The 18008-nt window shown below is 39.4% G+C and overlaps 1 protein-coding gene across 11 annotated transcripts in view; it reads left to right on the forward strand.

Annotated features, from left to right (window-relative positions):
- Positions 1-18008, forward strand: part of A4GALT (alpha 1,4-galactosyltransferase (P blood group)) — a 1248973-nt gene that overhangs the window by 100858 nt on the left and 1130107 nt on the right. For 9 of the 11 annotated variants that reach the window (XM_044087539.1, XM_044087541.1, XM_044087542.1 and 6 more), the window contains exon 2: positions 2525-2690. The exons of the other annotated variants lie outside the window; for them this stretch is intronic. The gene's annotated coding sequence lies outside the window, so the exon portion shown is untranslated. The remainder of the gene's footprint in view (positions 1-2524; positions 2691-18008) is intronic. 11 annotated transcript variants of the gene reach the window in all.

Raw genomic sequence — 18008 nt, forward strand, 5'->3', positions numbered from 1 at the left:
TCATTCAAAACATTTTGGTACTTTATTAGCTTCATGCCATGGAAATTGTGTGCTATAAGTATTTCATTGAATCTTTAACTTCCTGAGTTGCTCATTAATTGTTTATAATACTTTAAAATTAGTACTTCCTCTAATTCCTTTATGTTTTTGTATAGGGATATTCATGATTATAGTTTTTGCATTTTAATGTAAGATGAATAACTAATTATTGCACCTCTAAATAAATGTATTTATTTATGCATTTATATATCTTTGTTTACTGGGAAATGGAGCTGATCAAAACTGAGTAATTTCAAGCCTAACCTGGGCTGCACAGAGACAATTTGAATACAAGTTACACAAAATAACAGACAACAGTTACAAGGATTGCATAAGACATTGGTGCAGACATAAGCAAATGAAAAATGTATAAATAATAAACATAAATTATTTAAATTGTAAGGTAATAACAAAAGAAATAAGTACATTAAAATATCTTTTCTGGAATTAGCTGGATTGAATTGTTCTGAGAACCTCCTGAATCTGTTCCTTTATTTTAGTAGTAATTTTAGAATCCAATAAGACTGTAGACTTAATTTTTCAATTCCATCTTTTTTAGATTTGGAGACTATTTCATATGGTCTATATAAATCTTAATTTAAAAATTGCTGAGAAATGCTTACAAAGAATATAAAACTATTTGTGTTGTATGCAAGTTGTACAGTAGGTTTTGAAAATATTAATGGAAACGTTTTAAAGATGGGAAAGCATGTTATGTTCCTTAAACATTAAAGTGAGGATTTTAATATAAGTGACGCTATATATTCACATTTTTCCTTATAAAACAGGTCTAGAAACATCTGTATCCTAACTGGTTGAGAGGTAACCATGGTCTGATCTTTATCAACGCATAATGCTGTATCTAGCATCTCTTTAGCCAGTATGAAAAAAGTAACATTAAAATAGTAATAAAAACAGAAATAACCTTCATACCAATTGTTTCAACAAAAGTATTTGGCACGTGCCCTAAAAACTCCAGTGTTACTTAAAATGTTTATCTGCAGCAACATCTGCATTGTAAACATTCAGTGAAACAAGCATTATATACATCACAAGGATCTTATAAAATGCAAGTCCCCATCGTATAGCACTACCAGCCAGCGGGCAATGAATGCATTCTGAGGATGCTTGTGAAACTTTGAACAATTAGGATGAATGTATATAGAAATACTGGGTCAAGCACAACTCTTGACATCCAGTGCTAAACAACTGCATATAAATCTTCTTTATAGAAAATACAAATAGTTGAAAAAAACAAGGATACACTACATGAACGTTTGGGGGTAGGTTTTGCTATGCTGTAGCCAAAGTGCAATGTGAGAAACGTACGGTTAAATGGTATAGGAACTTTGACAATCCCATATGCAGCTATTGCAGAGCATCAAAGAAGACAATAAGGGGACATTATTACAAGAATAGTCAGTGGGGACCAAGACAGGCAAACCCAAAAAGGAAAAATCAAACACTACCTCACAATGCAGTCCCATTAGGACATATCTCTAATTTTATATAAGGAAAGAAATGAAACAGCCAGAAACTTTCTATTGATAGCCTGCCCTTACTGAAACCACAACCAGCTAAACCCCTAAATATATCATCCTCCCTCCTCCCTAAAATATCCTGTCAAAAAAACAAGTCACAGCAGTCTCTAAAAGGCCTCCTCCTCTCTGGCATATATCTCTCTACAAAACATTGTATTTTCTTGAAAGCTGACCTACACTTCTGAGTTGCTGACTACCATCTTTCTTTGACATAATTCTTTCCCATCTTTGGGAAGCAAAGAAGATTGCATTTAAATTTTAAGAGGAAAAAAATGTGACTACTTCATTATTTCTACTCCAGAATTTCACTGCTTAATGGTGGATGTTTTTAGGAGTTAAAATGAAGAAAAGCTTGGGGATTCAGCAGATGTTGGTAGCTGTGGTCTGGTAGAGATCTTCTGTTACAGACATCAGCAATTTATGCCTCCCTCATCTCTTCAGACTTGCTAACTTCTGGTTGTATTTTTCATATTACAAGAAAAATAGTTTTTTACTGTGGTTAGAATAATGACATAAACAGGTTCCAAAATGCAATATGCTAAACAAATGTAATATTTGTACAAAAATACAATATTTATGTTTACTTATTAAACATTACAGCAGTGTTTGCAGTTGTATACATTTTCAAAAAAGGCAATTTTTTATTGATGCATTGGTTATGTCCTGGTAATAACACTCATATGTGCAAACAATAATCAGACAAGGACCATGTAACTTTGAATGCAGTGGATGTGTTCCTGTCAGGAAGCAGTCCATACCTCATCATGAACTAATGCTGACCTATGGCAGGAAAGTTTGGACACTTGTATATACTCATTCCCCCATTTAGCAAAGTTAGTCATGTGTATTTTTTCTTTAAAAAGAAAGGTAATTCATTGTGAAAAAATAATTTTAACATGTCATCCCATGCTACATTTGCTAAACTTGGCAATTTTTATACTTAGCCCTTCCATTGATTCTTCTGCCATTCTGTCATGATCTGAAAACAAAGTAAAGGTCTGAGGCCTAAATCCAGTGTTCCTTCAACTCAAGTTATTGGTCTGTGAAAATGTTCAAGATATGTCACTATCCAAAAAAGCAAATACTTTTCCTCGAGTAAAATATACAAAGGTATGTAACTTTTCATACACTTCAGATATATAGAATACAGTTCTGAATTTGGATGTTTAACCTACAGATATGTGGAATGTTGAATTAATTTATAATTGTATAAATTGTTCCATGCCAGACTAAGCACAACCATCTACATTATCTACTTTAATTTTCCTTTGTGGTTGCCTGTTTCTCTTTTCTTCCACTTTACCATATAGTTCCTACTCTACCAACTGGCAATATAAGTCTATAGTCAGGTTCTACTATTCAGCTGTATAGGATCATAGGATCATGGAAGATTACTAAGCTAATGGCCCCAGGGCCCTTACAAGCCTAGCCAAGTTCAACCCATGTTCCCAAGGGTGTCTGGTTCAAGCAGACACTAAAATCAGCACCTATTGCCCCTGTCCAAGAGGGACACAGGTAGAACCCCTGGGGTGAATTTTCTGGTTACCCATCCAATTGTCCAAATTGTGCTTAAATAGGGCCAACTAGGGGCTTTATTTAACATGAATAGGAAGCTTGTTCCAAAGGTGGGGCAACCTCTGTGAAACAACTCTGTCTCCCCAGCAAGTTCTGCTGATGTCACATGCCAGGTTAAGGTCCTTGGAGTGAGTGACCCATGTGCCATTTGACTTGCAAATGTGCAGCATTTCCATCAAAGCTGGGTCAGAGATTGCTCTGTATGCAAGGCACAGGTCACCTCTGAGCAGTCTGTATAACACAGAGTAAAACGACAATGATTTCAGTCTGGCCTCATAAGACAGATCTTGAAGACCCTACATTTTTTCATAAGGAACCTTTGTGGTCTCTCCAGCTGCTGCAGGTTTTTGGAAAGGAACATACCAAAGGGAGCATTGTACTCTACTATTGGTCTGATGAGGGAAGAGTACAATGCCTTTATGAGCTGAGCAATATAAAATGCCCTTCTTACCACTGTGAAAACATGGTGATCAAAGTTAAGATTGCTGTCAACCTGTGTGCCCAGATCTCTTACCACTGACTGTGTGCTTAGGGAATTGCTGTTGATGTGGTATTTTGCAGGAACATCACCCTTGCTGAAAGGGATGATAATGCATTTTTTGCATTAAATTTAAGACTGTGACTTTAGCACCAGTCATTAGTCTGTATAAGACCTTCTTGCAGGATGTTGACATCACTAGGGGTTTCAATGATTGCTCCCAGTTTGCAGTCATTAGCAAACTTTGTCAGCCACAGTCCTTTAGTTTTAGCCTATACTTCAGAGAAGAAGATTCTGAACAGTAGGGCACCCAGAACTGATCCCTGAGGAACACCACTGGTTACGGGTCTGCTGGAGGAGGTGGAGTCTCCTATTTTGACCAAATGTGTTCTATCAGTGAGCCAGTTTGCAACCCACCTGACAATATATGGGTTATCTTTCATCATCTTCTACCATCTGTTAACATATCTTACTAACAATCTGTCACTGCTTTCTCCAAATTTCTGTATTTCCCAAGCAACCTAATTGTTTACATTTGTCTGCCACAGAATTTCACTTCATATAGTGACTGCATGTCTCTGAATAATAGTTTTTTTATGTCCAATGTGGTACTTTTTTGGAATACCTTTGCTATTGAACCTTTATAATGTTCATAATTGTAATATTTTTTTCTTATTTGTAATGGCTTCATTCTTTATTTTTTATTTGAGTGGAGCTTTTCTTCCTGGGCCTCAGCTGAAAACTGGCCAGTTCTGGCCCAGTCAGACTTTCCCAGCCTGGGCCTCAGCTCAAAACTGCCCAGTTCTGGCCCAGTCAGACTTTCCCAGTAAACAAATGTAAAATAAAATAAATAAGTAGTAATATGCTCTGATAAAAACTTATGCCAGATTATGAAACTGATTTTCCAGTACAAGGATACTGTGGTGTATTTTTGCTAATTTAGGTGTTGCATAGTAAATTTAGCCATTGACTCTCTATATTTATAATCCACCAGCAATTAGCTAATAGAGTTGTTTCTAGAATACACCAAATCCAGTACTGCTATCAAAGTCAGATTGATGTCCTTGAGGTGCATAATCTCACATATCAGCTCTTGATAAGAAGTAGTTACATTGCACTGTGCAGGAGTTCTTTTGTTAACTTTCATCTGGGGCTGTGTTTTTAGTACTAGACAGAAGCCAAAGGATTAATGTCAAAAGGAAAGACATGGATACATTTATCAGGGCTAAAAATAAAGTGTAAGCCAGCAATTCATTTGTTCATTACATTGTTTGGAAAACAGTAACTATGTTATTTTTCCACAACAATGACTACACCATTGCTGTATGTGTGTTTTGCATGCGGTGTGTGGACAGCTTTTATGTAGATTAGATGCTTTCTGGTTATGAGGTATATATCTCTGGATCTCACTTTCATTGAATACTTTGTTATTCCTGATGAGTAAGTGAAAGAAACATGCCTTCTTATCACATTTTTTGCACTTTACTAGGTCACCCTTAGTCTTTCATTCTTTAATTGTGAAAACTTACATTATATGCATTTCTCATACCTCTAGAACTTGATTTTATTTCTAACTGTTGAGGAAATATGAAAAAATAAACAGTTGTATCTTCAGTCTGTCTTTAAAATTAGGAACTGTAAAGTAATAGTAGCAGAGTAAAGCAGAGACAACAGTTGCATCTGATAAGTTCAAATGTTCTGTCCTGTTTTTTTTTTTTTTTTCCACTGTTTGCACTACCACCTGACATAACCTGCACATCCCAGTTATAGTAAAAAATATTCTGAATGTTCAAAACTCTTTGTCAGGTCCTTTGATTTTGTTAGTAATGGTATGTACCTGTGTAACGGAATTATGAACTTAATTTATGCTCTTAGTCATATAGATTCAGTTTTACCAACTTGTTCATTTTTATTTGGAAACAAAAAAGGATGAGTCAGACATCAGTTTTTTTTATTTGTTAAAGCAGGAGATTGCTTAATTGTTCACAAAGAGGTAATGTTTTGGACTGATAATTTTATGACTTTTCAGCCATAACCCATGTTGCAGATGCAAAGGCAAAGACTACAAGTGTGGTAAGTTAAGAGCAGCCAGTCATCCTAAGCAACATGTCTTTGGGAGGTGGGAGGAAACTTGAATACCTGTAGGAAATATCTGTCAATATAAGGATAATATACCTACTGTACAGAAACAGTAGCCAGATGTCAGAATTGAAAATTAGACTCTGAAACTTTGAGGCAGTATCATTTACCACTGTAGCATTATGGTGCCTATTTATCAATCAGAAATGAATCATTGAGATGTAGGGTTCCATTTTATCTGCTGCTCATACTGGAGCCTAGAATGCAAAGAGAAAATACTTACACCATAAGACAAAGTCCTAATATCATCAAAGCTGCACTGTTAAGACTAGCAGACAATGCACAGTACATCAGCTGAGCCTAGTCCTAGATTAACACTTACAAGATATAATAAAATTACCAGCTCAGACACATTACTGCAGACTTTATTTATAGTTCATACTAAGCAGAGTTATAATTGGTGTTCAATGACTGTGACAGAGGCAGGTCCAGAATAGATCTGATTGGTGGAGCTCCTTCTGACCAAGCATGAATGCCAGTACTGATGCTGTACTATATAGTGCCACTGCATGGCACATTTACCCCTAATTTTCTTTTCATGATTTACTTGTTTAGAAACGCACATAAAAAGCTGTAAACACCAAAGGACAGAAAGTAACCGCATTTCATATAGACATTAAAAGCAACAGAAAAATCCATAATAATAGATATTAAGTATAGCCCAAACTGATAATTCTTATTTGCCCTGCTTGCCCACATTTTTCCTCCCAACCTCGTCACACCATCAAGATTCTTTCTTTCTTGTTTTTCCCCACTATATCCTACTGTTCAGCTTTTCTTCCATGCTTTCAATGCACCCTAACTGGTCAACACTACACTAAAATAACTGATTAAGCTGCTGGACGTCTGTGGTCACTGACAGATCCCTCCCCACTCACATAACATTGTGTTCTAGAAACTCTCAGGTGCCGTTTATAGTGTTTCCAACATTTTGATTCAATGACATCATAGGCAAAACTCATAACTAGGAAATGAAATGTAGTATTATTACTTGTGTGTGCGTGTGTGTGTGTGTGTGTGTGTGTGTGTGTGTGTGTGTGTGCGTGTGTGTAAGTGTGTCTGCGTACTCAACATGCTTCACTACCTCTGTTCCTTTTCTGTAAACCACACAGATGTCACACTGAGATAAAAAGGAACAAGCAGATAGCCACAATACCATATTTCATGTTAATGCTATCAGATGTTTATATACAGCATGCCTTCATACCCTATCCCAAAAGATAAAGACAGCCACCTGTACACAGACACTGATCTTGCACTGTAAAACTACAATAAGGCTGAGTCACTTTTATCCACAAATGGCCTCTACCTCCATCAGTTACAGTTATTTTATTGACTGTGTACACATCAGATGTCTATGATTAAGAAATAGCCACAATATAATATTCCATCTTTATACTAAAGCACACTAGTCTTGCAAATTCAGATTAATGATTATTTAATTTAATCATGACAGCAAAATCTCAGTCATCTTCATTCATGGACCCCCCTGTACCCAACAACTATAGTCACACTGTTAAGTGCATCAACCTCAGATCCATCCATACATCCTCAACCCCTTTTTCCCATTTTGTACATGGGGTCGGGGTGTCACTTCTGCAGTGACAATCATCTTGAGACAGGGTTTACACCACCAGGGGGCTAGCTCTGCCATGGTAGTTCATTTGTACCACACACTCACACACACACTCTCACCCACAGCCAATTTAGAGTGTCCAATCCACCTACTGCATGTCTTTGGAATGGGGAGGAAACCAGCGCACCCGGAGGAAACCCATGTGACTGCAGGGAGGACATGCAGACTCTGCACAGAAGACACCCCAGCAAAGAATTGAACCAGAGAACCTCTTGCTGTGAGGCGACAATGCTACCTGCTGCACACCATGGTTTTAAACTGCAGCCAGAAAACCTCAACAAAAATAACTGTCAACTTCAGATGTTTGTGGTCAAATAACAACAGTAATAATAATAATAACAACAATAACCACTGTTATGTATTTCAAGTTTATTTTACACAAACACACATCCTCCCCAGTAGAGTATTCCAACTTACTTCATACAAATGCACACTAGTCCTGCAAAACCAGATTAATTAATCTGGGCAAACAAGAAATGGGACACTTACTTTCATCCAGAGAGAACCCCATTCATCAGTTATAGTCACTTTGTTGACTGTGTATACCTCTGACATGTGATTATGATAAAATAATGCCTGTAATAACATATTTCTGTGTTGTTTCACACAAACAGCAGTCACGGTAAAGTATTTCAACTTGCATCACACAAATCACATGAGTTCTGCAAAGTCACAGTAATCAATAAATGACAGCCATCAGTCAATGTCATCCACAGAAAGCCCTGTGCCCAGCAAGTATAGTTACTTTGTTGTCTAAAAAAACTCCAGCTATACTGTGTGGCATATCTTCTACTCAGAGGCAATCTCTGATTAACATACAAGGCCATGTCAAACCCTGAGTTGTTGGACATGCTCCACTTAAAGAAATCCCAATCCCTCAGAAGCACATGCTCCAGGGATCTAAACCTTGTCACCTTGTCATCACAATGAACAAAACATGCTGGAGGGATAGGTTCCTGACCCAGAGACTCCTCATACTCTGGAATAGACTGCCCATGCATGTCAAGCAGAGCGCCTCCTTGGCCCTCTTCATAAGGAACCTTGACGATTGGATGGGAGATAGGAAATTCACCCTGGTTATCACGTCAGTCACCCTGCTAGACAGGGATCCAGGGAAGTAAATACTGTGGGAAGGAATACCTAGGGAATTGTTATGGCTATACTCTGTAGCATATTGTCTACTCAGAGGCAATCTCTGCTTAACATACAGAGCCAATCTCTGCTTAACATACAAGACCATGTCAAACCCTGAGCTGTTGGACATGCTCTACTTAAAGAAATCCCAATCCCTCAGAGCCACACGCTCCAGGTATCTAAACCTTGTCATCACAATGAACAAAACATGCTGAAGGGATAGGTTCCTGACCCAGAGACTCCCCATACTCTGGAATAGACTACCCATACTTGTCAAGCAGAGCACTTCCTTGGCCCTCTTCAAAAGGAACCTTGATGACTGGATGGGAGATAGGAAATTCACCCCGGGGATCACGTAAGTCACCCTGCTAGACAGGGATCCAGGGAAGTAAATATTGTGGGAAGAAATATCCAGGGAATTGTTATTGCTACGCTTGTAAAGGCCCTAGGGCCAATAGTGTAGTACCAACCTATGAACCTATGTATATCTAAGATCTCCAACTGCAATAAAATAAAAATAATAAAAATACAAATAATAAAATAGTGAATCTTGACATGAAGATTTTAACTTTTCCTACAATAAAAGGATTTTAACTGCCATTAAAGCTAGAAGCTTTTATTTGATCTGTTAGACTGGTTAAGCTGTTACCACAGTTCATCACAGTCACATAGAAGCTACTACATCTTCAATGTGGATACTTTGTATATCAGACCAAAAAGATTGGATACTTTGAAGCCATCATAAGACTGGATACTTTGGAGCCATCATTTCGCTATGGTATAACTGCATTCACAGCGTGAATATCTTGTAAGTGCATTTAATTTAAGTACTGGAAATGTATGCAAGTTCTTTGCTATATATGTTGCACTTTTAAGTTTTATATCATTTAACCACACTACCTATTCTCCAAGAGAACTTTACTTCATTGGCCATTGTTGTACAGCGTTTCATTTTGAATACTAATAATAAAATAGTAGGCCCAAAATAATGCATTTCTATTCTGTTTCACATAGTTTCTCACCAGTGACAGTGAAGCACTCCAACATTAGTCCTCAAATGCCCAAAAGGCTTCACATCTAGATGCCTGTCAGGATTTAAAAAAATACCTTGTGGCTTATGCTGCTACGAATTTTTCCACCATCACAGTCATGCCCACTTTAAATTTACTGGTTAAATTTTGCAAGCTTTCTCTTCCTTGCTGTCTGATGATGTCAACAATAAATCAAATAGATCCTGATTGGCAAAAAGCCTACAGGGCGGTCAGCATGGGTGGTAAATCACCTCCTCCAAAGGGCACAATAGCTGTGGCTGTTGTGAACAGGGATGCTGTGGGACATTTCTTTATTTTAAATAAAAGAAATGCTGTTATATTGCTTTACTTCAAATAAATCACAACATAAATGCCAGAAAAGTACTTCTAGTAAGCAATAATGGCTTTAGTTACCCCATCTGCCACCAGTAAATCTGCAATTGTGTGATATGATTTACACAAGATAATATTTATATAGCCCATAAGAGATAAATTGATCTTTGATCTGTGCTTCTGTCATGAAGTGGAGCTTTCTTTTAGGATTTCTGCCCATTGCTTCTGTGGCTGCTTGATCTTGTGGTCTCTGAAGCCTTGTGTTCCTTGCAGCATCTTCTTTCAAATAGAATTTGTATTTTTTGTTTTGAGAAACTACTGCTGATTATCACTGTCAGTATCTGGGGGACTTCCAAGTGCCTATTAGTTCATAATATGTCTGCAAAGGTAACCACCTAGTTTCGATTCTTTACTAGCAATATTTCACTATGAAATGTCTATGAATGTTATTGTTCTTTTCATTAATAATTTTCTGACTGATGCATTTTCCAACGTTTTTAGTGGTTATACACAGCTTCGTTTTATTAGTCAGTGTTACTCGATATTGCTTGCTTCATTTTTGCTGTCTGCTATAAGTATTCTGAGTGTTTTTTTGTGGTGGCATTTCATTTACATATGGAAGCATTTAATGGTTAAATTTGTTCAGTGTTAACCATTCTTTATTTATGGAAAAAGTAATTTGTACTATAGTTTCCTCTTGTTCCCTCGCCTTCTTTCAGACCCCACCTTCCTTGTAGTGCGTTCTACCTCTGTAGAAAGTAATGACTCCTACAGCCAAGGCAGCTGGTGTGCCACATGTACTCACAAGTAGTAGTCCTTCATCAGGATATTTTCCCCCTTATTTGGGCTATTTGGCTTTCCTCAGGGAGAAAGTTTTAAGAGACATGGGCCTTCCATTACTGTCTGATAACTAGGGTATCTTCGTGTCATCTCAGAATGATAACAGGGACATGTGTACCACTGGTACTGTACATAGTGCATTACATGAATGCAAGCTCGATGCATAACAAGCTGTGAATTATCCTCAACATGTTATGTAGTGCATAGAGTGCAGTGATTATCTTCCAGTACCACAAAAAAAACAAACTGGTTAAGCATTTCTGTAGTGCAAAGCCCAGTCTTAACAATTGCTGTGTATCTCTACTTCAGTTGTTAAGACCAGGTAGCTCACTAAGCAGTTAAATCTACTTGTACTGGCCAGAAAATGACAGCAGTAGAATTAAAAATATATCTTTCTGTCTACAGTCTGTGCCAGTAATCTGTCCCTTGCTTGCTTTCCCTAGCATGACACATTGTGCCATCTTTTTGACAGTGCTTGCTAAGTCCTTTAGAGCTTTGAAAGCCAGCAAAACACCTTGCACTTTTTTTTCTGTAACTAGTAGTACATGGAGCAGACAACGCTCCATGCACTACAGATAATTATGAGTGGCTCTCCAGTTGTGACCCTCCAATATGTGTTGTATGCCAAGATTCACCTCTTGAGTTTCACTCTCATGGTGAATTTCTTGGCATACATGTCTTGAACACAACACTTTGGTTATGACTGGAGACTCACTTATAATTCTCTATGTTTTTTTTTTTTTGTACTTGCATACATACATAATATAGACCTAATTATGCCTGAATTTGATCCTTATTTGGTGATTACTATGCCCTACCCTAGGATCTTCATTATTCAGCATTCTAGATAAGATGACATTGGCTTAGTGGTCACAATCTGTTAATTTTCAGCTATTGTGTAGTGCCAAGACTGCTACCATTGGATACAAACTGCTTTGAATGTGTAGAAGCTGTGGGAACAAACTACAGGAGCAGTCTTGTTTACCAGTAACCACTTACATGAACATTTCCTGAAAAAGTTCACTTATTCCCTGCCTGAATTGGTGTTCACTCACAAAAACTGCTTAGATTTGGGTGATTTGACCATCTCAGTTAGTGGTGATTATGTAACTCTTACCAGTGAGTTTATTTCTGTTATCCATGGCCTTGGGTTTGCTATTGTTCCTTTAATTAGTGAGCCTGGGTGTGAGCAGAATGCATGTAATCTTCAACATTTTTGAGGATCTGTAACTAGAATATCATCTCTGTGCTTCATCTTCTTCTGTATATGTTTCATCTTGTTTGGCTAGTTGAAGCACAATGTTGTTCTCCACTCACTCTGACAGTAGTAGCAAAGATTAGACTGCTGTTGGAGATGTTAGTGCTAGTTAGAAGTCAGAATTACATACTAAATAATCACTACAATTTGTATCAGTTGGAAGTCTCCAACAAAAAAGCAGCTTTTATTGTCTTGTGAACTTCTGATATGAGTAATAAAGCTGATGCTTTGCTCTTCCTTGTCGTTAATAGGATGTGCACCCAGCCTGCCTATCTTTTTAAAAGTGTTTTCCGCCTTTGAATGCAGCAGAGTGGCTTCATTTTTCACAGATATGACTGCCATCACAGGGAGTAACATGGTTCTGTTTCCTTCTTCTGTGCTTATCTTTGTTCAGGTTAACACCTCTGTCATCTGCTGAACAAAGTTTAATTTTATTAAGTGCTCTGATCTTATAGACTTGCTTACAGTTTACATGCCATAGTGTGGGGGCTGGAGTTTGCTCCTATGAGACCAAATGCTTCCTGCCTGAGAATGCTTAGTTTTGTTATTCTAAGCAAACTGTCCATAACTCATTATAGACTAGTGTCTTTCAATCTATTTAAAAGGAGGCTTGGGTAATTCCAGTCTTTTGAGTCTTGACATTTACGGAATTTCTGTCCTGTCTCCAACCTTCCCTCCCTTGGTAAGAAGGCTTTTTCTGTACAGCTGACTATGGACTGGCCCATAAGCCTATCTGGTTTTCAGAGACATCACAGCACTAAAACTACTCTGGTTAAAGTATAGAATTACATCCTTGTGATAAGAGTTCAATGGTCATATTCTGTCTAACTTCTACTTGACCTCACTCCTGTATCCAGTGGTAGCAGTCTTGGCACTCCAGCATTCTTTATGGCTGACCATGACAACCTTTTCAGAGCAGTCAAAGTACTTCATAGGTTCATAGGTTCATAGGTTCATACTAGGCTATCTGCCCTAGGGCATTTATAAGCCTAGCCCAAAGTTTTGTGGCTTTCACCACCCCTTAAGTTTGAAGGATACTATGCCCATTATTTTGCTGTGCCTCTGTCAAGCAGTGACACTGAGGTAATCCCTGGGGTAAACCTGCAATCTCCCATCCATTGGTCAAGATTTCTCTTGAACAAAGCCAGCGAGGTGCTCTGCCTCACATGTACCGGAATTTTGTTCCACAGCATAGGGAGTCTCTGGGTGATGAATCTGTCCCTCCAGCACGTCCTATTTATAACCGTGTTAAGGTTTAAGTCTCTTGCTCTTGTAGTTCTGATGGATTTAGATTTTTTGAGGTGGAGCATGTTCATTAATTCCGGGTTGGACATGGCCTTGTATGTCAGGCACAGGTCACCTCTGAGCAGACGGTAAGCGACTGAATAGAGCTGGGGTTCCTTCAGTCGGGCAGCATAAGACATATTTTTGAGACCCTTTATCCTTTTGGTGAGAAACTTTTGGGGCCTTTCCAATTGCTGCAGGTGTTGGGTCAGATGCATTCTGAATGGGGCATTGTACTCAATCATTGGTCTGATGAGTGATGAGTATAGGGGAACGATGACCTCCCTTGATCTAGATGTGAATCCCTTCATGATCAGGTGGGCAATGTAGAAGGTCTTCCTAACTACTTTGGCAACGTGAGTGTCAAACGAAAGGTTACTGCCAACCTGGGTATACCTATATGGTAGCTAGGGGTAACCTTGTTTTTCCCGAAGGGTATGACTATGCATTTTTTGGTGTTTAACTTTAGGCCATGGCTCTGGCACCAGTTATCCGTTTCTATGAGACCCTTCTGAAGGATATCTGTGTCTGATGTGTTTTCAACTATGGCGCCCAGTTTGCAGTCATCTGCAAACTTTGTCAGCCATAATCCTCCTGTGTTTGCCTGTACCTCTTAGAAGTAGATGCCGAATAAGAGGGGGCCCAGGACTTAGCCCTGTGGGACACCACTTGTGACAGGCTTGGAGTCTGACATGGCGCCAGCAACTCTGACCCTGTGGGTTCTGTCACTTAGCCAGTTTGCAACCCATCTTGTGACGTATGGGTTTACATTTAAGCTGGTGAGTTTTTCAATGATACCCGAGTGGGGTATTGTGTCGAAAGCCTTTGCAAGGTCAAGGTAGGCTGCGTGGACTGCCTTGCCCTCATCAATGGCCTTGGTGTCTGTTTTGAAAAAGTCAACCAAGTTTAAAAGGCATGATCTGCCCTTGACAAAGCCAAACTGGGTTGGATCCAATGTCTGCAAGTCCCCTATGTCTTTATTTATGAGTTCCATTATGATCCTCTCCATAGCTTTGCAGACCAGGCTTGTCAAGCTGATGGGGCGGTAATTTCCAGGGTCAGTGGAGGCACCACCTTTGCGAAGTGGGACCACAGTTGCCGTACGCCACTCCTTGGGTACGTATCCTGAGGTGAGGCTAAGATTAAACAGCTGCCCTAACTGCGAGTTTAATTCCTCATTGAGTTCGTGGAGCACACAACCGGGGACACCATCTGGTCCCATGGATGCTGTGTTTTTCGCCTTGGAGAGAGCAGTTTTCACCTGAGCATTTGAGATGTTTGGGGGGCTACAATCCTCTGGTATAGATATCTCTCCTTTTGGGAGAATTTGCACTGAACCTGTCAGCCAGTATGTTGGCAATGTCTGTTGGTTCAGTGATTTTTGCATTATTTTGAACTAATTCTGAGCATATCTGGGAGTTTCCTCCCAGGTTTCTAACATAGCTAAAAAAGGCCTTATGATTGTCTTTTGAGTCCTTAGCGACTTTTCTCTCAAAATTTGCCTTGGATGATTTTATGAGAGATCGTAGTTTTTTACTTATAATGATCAAGGGTGTCTTCCCTTTTAAGGATTTTGCTCTATCTTGTAGTAGCTTTCTCCTTTTGTTGTAGAGCTTGTTTATGGCTGGGGTCCACCAGACTGGGCGCTTGCCTTTGGTACAAAGAGTCTTTGTTTTGTTTGGGATTGCCTGATCCATGCAGTCCTGGAGGTGCTGGTAGAAGGCATTTGTAAGTGATTCAGCGGCTTGAGTAATGGTTTCCGTTGGCTCGGGGGCCTTGAAAGAGACCACACCAGTCTTAAGAAGTGTGAAGTCGGCTTTTGAGAAGTTCTTCACTGTGGTCTTTTTTATCTGGGGTGGGGGCGGGATGTGGACTTCCAGTGAGATTAGTTTATGATCTGATCTCACCAATGAGGGGTATACTTCCGGTGTTGAACATTGTGACCCCATGTTCGTGATGATGAGATCTAGTATGTTTTCTCCTCTTGTGGGGATGGTGACTAGTTGTTCCATGGCATTTGAGTTTATGAACTCTAGGAACCTTTGGGCTAGAGTGTTGGGGCTTGAGTAATGATCCCAGTCTATATTCAGATAGTTGAAATCACCTAATATGATGGTGTTTGGAGATACATTTATCCCCTCCAGTGTTTTCAGGAAAGCTGTGTGAGGTTTCTGAGTTTGAGAGGGTGGCCTGTAGCATGCTACAAATTGCAGAGCAGTCTTGCCTACGGTTAATTGCACCTGGATGGTCTCTGATGCCTCGTGCATTGCCACCCACCTGGAGGTGAGGGTATCCTTGATGAATATGGACACCCTCCCTCCTTTCTTGGTGTGGTCCGGATTTTGGGGCCGGAACGCATGATATGAGGTAAAACCTGATAGTGCCGGGGTGCTCTCAGGAGCCTTGAACCAGGTTTCAGTCACAGCACAGACATCAATGTTCTCCATACTGAGAAGGGCTTCGAGTGCGTGCATCTTGAGGTTGAGACTTCTGGCATTGAGCAGCATTACCCTTAGTTTTTCTTTTTGTGTTCTAGGGTGGTAGGTTTAGAATTTGAGCCTTGCCTAAAAAAGGCACTATGGGGGTGGCAAGAGCCTTTGCCAATATCCAGAAGCCCAGGGGTGACAGGTGCAAGCCATCCCTTGCAAAGCAGCGTGGCTTGTCCAGCATGTCATCCCAGGCAGACAGACATTGGATCCCCTTTGAATGACACCAGAGATTAAGCCAATTATTAAAGCTGATCATCTTGCCTCTGTATTGTGGCATCATCCTTGGTGAAGGTAGGATACTGCTCAAGGTCAGGGTCATACCTGCCTGGGCTACATAATCAGAGAGCTCCTTTATGTCTCTTTTCATGTAGTCCAGGGAGGTACATCTCAGGTCATTCACACCAGCATGGACAATGACTGAGTCATACTTGTACCTGCTGTTGAGTGACCTGAGTGCTTGCGTTATGTGGCGGATTCTAGCGCCCGACAGGCAGCTTACTGTGACCTTCTCCTTGCTCAATCTGGTGAGTGGGATGTCAGTGTGTCTGACTATGGAGTCACCTATGACGAGTGTGTCTGGCATTGTGTTTGGCCTTAAGGGCTGTGACTGTTTGGCACACTGACTTTGTGGTCTATGTGTTGCATGTGTTGTGTCCTGTGGTGGCAGTTGTTTGGGTGTCTGCTTTGGTGGCCTCTGCTGTTTTGGTAGATTTTTGATCAGAGCCTCCGAGTATGTCTTTGTGTGTTTATGTGTATGATTTGAAGTTGTGGTAGTACTATGTGAGACTGGGTTTGTGGTGTGTGTGGTTACCTTCTCCTCCTGTCTGGTCTTGCCAGTCCTATGTTGAGAGAGCTCAGCCTCCAGTTTGGCTATATAGTTGCATCTCTCGCATGTATTTGTGTTTTGTGGGAGAAGGAGAGGGTTGTCTGTGTACATGAGGCAATTGTAACATTGCCTCAATATTCCCAGATTCACCAGCTGAGCAGGAGAGGATGCTAGCAACTGACCCCTTGACATGCTAGAAGGAAAAGACAAAAACTTTATGTAGTTAAGTCTGAAAAGACTTCGAGGGATGTGGGTGATCGAAAAAGGGGTTTTAGGCTGGTGGGGTACTATGTATAATAAAAAGTGCTATATCAGAGTAAAAAGTACTTTAGGAGCAAGTGCTAGGCTTTCCAGATAGAGAATAGTCTACTTAGGAATCAAGTAGAGCTGAACTTTTCAGATAGAGAATAGGCTGGTTAGATTAGAAGTAGTGCTGTGCTGTGGAATGTCATCTGCTACCCTTTTGAAGCTTGCCTCCTACCTGTCTTGACAGAACATATACTCCTTGGCGCATTTACCTATCTTCAGTGACGCAATCTGGTATGCGTGGTGCACTTCCCTGCTCAAATTAAGACTTTAAAGTGACAATAAAATCTAGCATGGAAGAACTGAAAAACAAGTGCCCAAGCAACATATATTTACATTAGACCTACCAGGAACTTCAGAAAATTTGCAGATTAGCTACAACTTCATCAAAAGTTACCTTCATCAGAAATAAGCAAACTGACCAAGCATCCTCTCCCAATCAATTCTGAAATTAAATCAAATAACTGGCCAATCGCCACACTGATAAAAATTGTATTCCAGTCACAGCTTCCAAATAGCTTCTGTCCAGTGATTGCAAAATCTACCTAAACACAAGTATTATCTCAATTCTTAATCAAAACAAACCTATAAACACTCTTACAAATATCCACCACTTCAACCCCCTGAACTAAATTCCTTGGCCATGATCTGCCTAACCTTCTATTAACTTATTCCATTAATGTATAGAAACTCATTGTAAAGGTTTGATAAAAAATCAAGAACACATTTTATTAAAATATAACCAACAAAGTTAAAAATACCAGACTCTTTAATTGACAGACCCTTAACCTCCATATTTGTCAGTCCAATATCACAGGAGTTTTTAAAATTTCCTTTAAGAGCACTAACATTTTACCTCTGCCTAAGGTTTTATTTCAATCATCCTCTCAGGAAACAATCGATAGCCATTCTATCCAATAACAAAACTTATGAAGGAAGTAGTCTGTGAACAAATGCATAACCACATCAATAAATATGGACTTCTCTGTGATATACATTTTCTTGAACTTCATTATTGCAACAACTCCGTTTACCTTAATTAATGCTATTTATAAATAATACTAATTGCTCAGCCTTCGTTAACATGTGATGAGCATCT

This window comes from Protopterus annectens, chromosome 11.part0 (assembly GCF_019279795.1).
Source record: "Protopterus annectens isolate FY-2018-M chromosome 11.part0, PAN1.0, whole genome shotgun sequence".
NCBI classification, from domain to species: domain Eukaryota; kingdom Metazoa; phylum Chordata; order Ceratodontiformes; family Protopteridae; genus Protopterus; species Protopterus annectens.